Raw genomic sequence first — 7,116 nt, 5'->3', positions numbered from 1 at the left:
GGTGCGGTGTTCATTGTTGAACAAAATACTCACAAACCACTGCAAAAGCAGGTTATCCACTATGCAGAAATTAGTGGATCAAAATACGTGCGCATGTGATTAATAAAATTTGAGGCAGGAGGATGTAAGTAATGCAGTTAGGAATGAGAAACAATTAATCTGGCCTTAGAGTGTACATTGATTTTGGGGTCATGCAACTTACAGCTAAATGTGCTGTGCTGCCATGCTTTATTAGACTTGTGATTGAAGCTCTTGAAATGACTAAGGTTTACAAACTAAGTGTATATAGCAGTCTTGTAGTTAGAGAATGAGAAAGTCAACTAGGGTAGCAACCCACCCAGCTAAACTGGAGAACAAATACCAACTGTTCATGTCTTTGAAGGTCCAAGTAGGACTTCGGGTGCTCACACCTTCATCTGTGAGACATGCATGGTACAGCCTCCTGCAGATGACTAGTCCTGCCCCAGGAAGATCTGCTGGCGCTGACTCGAAGCACCTGAGTGGCACACAGGTGTCCCAGTGCTGGTTCACTGGGTGGGTGTGACTGCTAGTGGCAGCTAAAGGTTTTGCTTTGTGTGTGTGTGTATTGTGTACCTGTTAGTCTCGCATAACCAGACCAGTGTTTTAATGTAAAGGCTCCCAAGCTGAAAAGGGTTTGCTACAGACATGGGTCTCAGTACACGAGTAAACTAGCTAATACTTCAGTACAAATTTGAAAGTACTGGCTTTATCTCAAATTTCCCAATGTATTTGTAAGTTTTTTGCTAAGTACATAAAGTACTTATAAGTATTTTAAGCACTTTTAAAGTATTGTGTATTTTGTATGCATGTGTATACTAAGTAAGATTGGAAAACACTAGAAGAATTCATGAAGTTATATATTATACTTCTACAGCAAATGACATGTGAGTTATGGGTGCTAATTTACAGTGTGATAGGTTGTCGTCATAATTTCCATGTTAAAACAGCTCGCTTCAGCACATGGAGGAGTACAGGAAAAGTACTATATCTTATTTGTCAGTTCATGGTGAATAGATTAGTAGCTTGTTTCGGTCATGATTCATTAAGCACCTGTAACTAATTTGCCATATTGTTGCTGTACAAATTATCAACTGTTCCAACTGTGTAGTGCTATAACTCAAAGACCACTCATCTTACAAGGCTGAAACTTTGACACCCACTCCTTTGTTACAAAAATAGAATTCGAGAAATGTGCAAAGCTTTTGCTCAGTCAGTTGCATTCAGCATGAAATGACAAATCCATACATGTGCTTGTTGCCATTTTGAGTGGTGTAATCAACACTTCACATTTCCTGCTGGGTGTTGTCACAATTTGCCTATTGGAAGTGTACCAGACCCTTTTAGCGCGGGCACTTATAATCTCTAATTGATATGCCTTTGCACTGAAATAGTGGTGTGGCAGCAGGAGACTTTGTATGTGTGTCTCAGTAATAATCCATGCCAATAGCATCGCAAAAGAATGGTGCAATCTATGTACATGTCACACTTCTAGTGGTTTTTTTTCCGGCCACTATTGCGGTCAAATTAGTCTAGTGTGATTATATTCCTGCTGCAATTTTAATATCACTGCAAATGTATAAAGTGCTCCCAGTCATTTTCAGCTAAAAGATGATTTAGGAAATTAGGACAATACTGAGCATGACAGTTCAATTTATAAAGCGTCACTGCGTCATGCATCAAGTTTCATACCACAAGTTGCTGCAGAGATTTATAGATGTATTCCACACATCATGGAATTTTTCATTTATTGACCAGTGAAATAAAGAATATGCTGGTGTGAATGCCAATCTAATGCAATAAATTATCTGTATTATCTATGCAATAGGTAAGGTTTATAACTAACGATTGGTTAGTAGGCACGTTTCAAAGTCAGTTTACAAACTACATATATAAAATTAATGTGTTTTGCTTCATGTATACTTACAAAATTCTTACTGATAAATGAGCTTGGCTCCAACCATGCAAAAACATCACACATCCCTAATAAGTGGGCGTAGCTCACAAAAGAAGTTGGCTTGCTGTTAGACTATAGACTACAACTCTTACGATAACAGTGCATTTATATAATCACATGGATTTTAATACCAATCAATTAGTGGGTGTGGCTCCATATGTATAAACCTGCAGGCAGTAACTGTCGCAAAGACAGAGCTGCCACTCCTATTTAAATATTATCAATACTAGAAAAACGATATAATATATTTATACAATGTTTGAAGTCTAGCTTCGTTAAATACATAATATCAGTCTTATCATAATTCTCAGCAGCAACCTACGTACATTGATTCATGCATACCTGCAGACTGCAATACACCTACAGCTACTGATAATTGCATGACTACATATGCCTATAGAACACCACTGCAACTCCAGCATACATAGTAGTGCGATTATATATTGCTACTGTATTTGCAAAATTAAGGTGTACCACGCTACTATTAAAGTGCAATGATGATATCAGTAGTCATACTAGCTCCTACTTTTCATAACTACACGTGATACATGCATGTCTACGTGTATAAATATGTGAATGTGGCTACAGTGGAACCTCTTTTAATGGACCCTCCCTGTAAAGGACACTGTACATTTAACCTCCTTATAAAGGACAGTTACTGAAGTCCCTATAGACCTTTACCAATACAATTTACCTCTGAAAGAGGACAACCTCCTTATAACAGTAAAATTTCACCAAAATTGGTTGGTCCCAAAGTGTCCATTAAATAGAGGTTCCACTGTATACTGTTTGTAACTGCTTTACTAGAGTATCTCAATATATAGGTACTTGTGTTTTAGTGGAAGTACAGCTGTGTGGTTGGGGAAACATTGAACATGAGTTAAACGCATGCATGTACGTAATGTCGAGAATGACTGGTTGTTCAGTATGTTTTACTCTAAATTAAAATTGATTGTTGTTAATTGACATTACAAACCCACTGCGATAATTCTTAATCCTCTCACTATTCTTTAACATAATTATACATAATTTGTATGAGCAGAATAATTACAATAGTTGTTTTGTTTGTTCTTACTAATTGCAGTGTCTGGTCAGACTGATGATCACTCCAAATACAGCAGCAAATGGCCAGTACATCATTCAAACATCATGAAGAAAGAGTTTTCGTTCTAAAGATATGACAAAAATGTATTTATAGTGTATTTAACATAAAATTACTTTAAACCAACAACAGTTATGGGTTTTAAATTAACTGATGCGTTGCCAGTACTAGTGCAGGTGTGCATAATAAACATGAAAAGGGTCTAAGTAACTTAGGTACCTCCAAAAATCCACCAAAAAAACTTCACACCACAGGGGTCTAATTAATTTAGTAACCAGATGGCCTTGTGTCATGGCGCCTGAGCGAAGCAAAGGTGCTACTACAGGGCCTGATCATGAGGTACACACTAAGTACTGTTAAGTTGGTCTCATAAATAAAACTACTGTGTTGACCGGTAATCGTCATGCAGCCTTCCAAAATGAAGAGACAAACAATAGTTACTGGTACACATTTGCTTTGCTTGGAATGATTGTGGCACAGCCATGTAAATACTGGAGAACACATTAATACTTACGTAGCTGGTGAGCAGGCAATGTGTTTAAAGTTCTGCACATCCAGTCCCATCTTAAATTATCCTTATAGTTCATTCCTCTACCTCTGCTTATTTTTTCATCACACGGACTCAGTGATGTCTAGTATCAACAGAATGCACAATAACAAACACTTGATTGCTTTCAATACCAGCAATCAGGCTCTTATGGAATGAACAAAACAACCTATAATATTATCAGCATTGTCATTAGGCTAACACCAAGAAGTGATGATTGGCTTATTGTGAATGAGGCATTCAGTTGTTGGACAAACAGACTAACTGATACAATGCCTCATAAGCAGTAAACTATAGTAAGGTGATGGACCCGGGGAAAGACTGCCTGTCTGATTTACCTTTACATTATATGGGACACAGGCCTTTTGTATCTTCTAAACCAATGCTGGCACTAGTAATCTGTAGTCTGTGATTGTACCAGGAGCTTTATAATTACTGCTAGGTGCCTTTGTGTTTATAAACCCCTTGTACTAAGTGTTTACATAAAAAGGTAGTCAGATTTTGGAGCTACGCATTCCCACATTGGTACATAATAACATAATATACTATAAGGGTTGACTCTTCTGAAGCTCTTTAATAAACTCTAATAAGTGACTGAATTTTGGAAAATCACCCATATGGGCGTGCGTGAAATAATTAGAACTTTCATGTTTGATGGGTTGCTAATAAGAGGACACAGTTTTGAAAATATTTCAAGTATTTTATTGTAATTTAAGGTATTGAGAATGACTTAAAACTGTCAAGAATTAGATTTGTACTATACAGTTTGTGATTTGATCATTAAATATTTTAGGTGTCAAATGTGCCCATATGGGTGGTTTTCCAAAATTCGGTCACATTAAGCAGATGTATCTGTTCAGTTGCATAACCCCAAAATCAATGCACACACACATGCAAGCTTGGTAATTGTTTCTCATTCCCACCTGCATTACTATTCATCCTCTCGCCTCAAATTCTATTAACGTGTGTACACATTTTGACCCAGAGAAGTCTGGCCTTACAGCACAGAAAAAAATATTTCCAGATAACTTTAAATAAGAAGGCTAATTTCTGCATAGTGGATAACCTGCTTTTGCAGTGGTTTGTGAGTATTTTGTTCAGCACACCTATCATCCATAACCCCCAGTACAGGCTTGGTAGGTGAGATTTGGGGGTTAGCTACCAACAAAATATCCTGCCAGGTGTGCACGTGGGCCACTGCAATAAATTTTCTATTTTGTATCTAATGACAATTGGTTTACAGGTAGCGGCAGTATTCCTGCAGATAACATTTGCTTTGTTAAATCCTCACTTGATCACCACCCTAGCTGCCTGTATGGGCAGTACAGGGTTAGCATCGATAGGTGTACATAAATAAAATGACCTCCCTCCCATGCCATGGTTGAGAAACAAGTATCAAGTTTACCTGCATGGCCTAATGGCAGTACACTATGTTGTACCTAACAATTTCCAAGCCCTAATGTTGGTCACTTAAGGCTGAATTGTAAGCCATGTTCTGTTCATAATTATACTATTCCCAGGGGTAGACAAGAAACATAAAAAACATAGTACTTGGTAATACAAGTGCACACATTGTACCTCAAACAATGGCAGTCAACTCAGCTTATTAGACAGTTTACTGCTTCTGTTCATGCCTCTCTCTTCCATGATGTCACGACCCTGAAATCGCTATACGTAATTATTTTTATGAGGCGCTTATGGACTCAACTTGGGTGAACAAAACGATAGCCGCAGAGTAACCGTCACATAACCCAAAGTTTTCACAACAAATACGAAACGTTCGACTGTCAAGGTGCACAAAACTATCAGGTTTTAGCTTGTGCGCGTGGCGCCTTCTCGTGGTAGCTATGGCTAGCAATGTTCGAGCCTGAAAGCGCGGATGAAAAAGAAGAGAGGCTCAGAAGAAGAAGTAGAAGAAGGGAGCGCGATATCAGAATCAGAAGAGAACGGGAGACCCTTGAAGAAAAGCAAGCTAGGTTTGTAAACGCATGCATTTAAGGCCCCTATTCGGTGATTATTAGTTTCTCATCCAGCCTTTCTAATTATTATGATGCGGGCGGGAGGGTATTACCATTATGCCATTATTTTATAATATTAACACACTGATGTACAGACCTTGTCCAAATTGTCTTTCTTTCTTACTACAAACATTTCCTTCACCAACTGATTCTAATTTTCGTGATCGCCAACTATTTTTCGACAGTCAACTGAAAGCCTGCTTTGATGAAGTCGATAGAGCACGATTGCAACTGGCACTGCAGCAATTTGCCAAGGAAAACAACAGTTCTCAGGGGCGTAGGCAGGATTTCCAAAAGGGGGGTTCTGCCCTAAGTATAGAATCTCCACAGCGGGGGTCTGGGGCCGTGTACACGTGTAAACATGTGTATTCTTATAAATTCATTCGCAATAGCGAGTAGAGGTACTTGAATTCCTCTGCCTGAAGACCTATAGCTACCCATTTCAGTGGATTTGTGTAAGTTAATTCAGTTCTAGTTGCAGTATCACGATTTAAAAAACTTAACTCTGAAAAGGGGGTTCGTCCGAACCCTTTGAACCCCCCCTGGCTACGCTCCTGGTGATATATAGCGAATTGTAGCGTTCATTAACAAAAATTATAACGGTTTGGTATCACGTGTTCTTCTGAGCATGCGCAGAGTAAATAATGGCTTACCATGCGGTAGCTTAAGAAGGATGCGGGTAGTGGATGAGAAACTAATAATCACCAAATAGGGGCCTAATGCAAATATCCGGCTCAAATAGCTACGTGCATTGATGAAATCCCCTCTACCCTTAGGCTGTTTCCCGTCCTGGACTCAAGCATATTTGCATGCGGGCGGGCGGTCCATTTCCATTATTTCATTATAAGATTGGCAGCTTTTCAAGCCATTATTTGTCTGGCGCAATCATAAAATAACTGCATAAAAGCATGCTTAAGCTTGTTCCTTCCTTTTTAAGTTGCAAAAATAGGCCAAACGTGAAGTTTGTGCCGACTTGATAGCACTGCTGACACGTGAGCTGACATGGCTTCAAGTGAGCCTGTCAGTATACAACAATAACCAGAAAATAATGGAAGAATATGGAATAATAGAATGCTTAGAGTTGACAGTAACTAGATACGGGCGGTAGACGGGAAACAAAATTTATTTGGAGTGGCCTTAGTTATAGTATTCCCGTAGTAGTAGCTAGAGTCAACTATCAATGCAATGTCAAGCCCCACCTCTGGGGGGTCCCCATACACCTACTGGGGATTTGACATCTACACTTTCCCTACCCCTGGGGCTTTTGATGATGGCAGTTTACTTAACCAAAAATTATTTTAAATCAAATCCCCTATAGAAACCCTTCTCTTGAAATGGGGACATAGTGGGGCTTTGACAAACTTCTTAGCCACCAGAACTGGGGAATTTGACACTAGTCTTTGTCAAATCCCCTGTATTCCCCCACCCTACCTGGAGGTAGGGGTGGAGAATGACATTGATAGGTGCACAATTA

The 7,116-nt window shown here is 39.0% G+C and overlaps 1 long non-coding RNA gene across 1 annotated transcript; it reads right to left on the bottom strand.

Moving 5' to 3' along the window:
• Window positions 1-2,936: 2,936 nt before the first annotated feature.
• Window positions 2,937-5,342, bottom strand: LOC136238536 (uncharacterized). Its single transcript, XR_010693017.1, has 3 exons — window positions 5,203-5,342; window positions 3,592-3,709; window positions 2,937-3,144 (listed from the first exon to the last, which is right to left on the bottom strand). It is a non-coding gene; the product is annotated as an uncharacterized lncRNA (long non-coding RNA).
• Between the last annotated feature and the right edge of the window lie 1,774 nt (window positions 5,343-7,116).

The sequence above is a fragment of the Dysidea avara genome, chromosome 11 (assembly GCF_963678975.1).
Source record: "Dysidea avara chromosome 11, odDysAvar1.4, whole genome shotgun sequence".
Classification (NCBI taxonomy): Eukaryota; Metazoa; Porifera; class Demospongiae; order Dictyoceratida; family Dysideidae; genus Dysidea; species Dysidea avara.
This window is presented reverse-complemented; position numbering and strand designations above follow the sequence as displayed.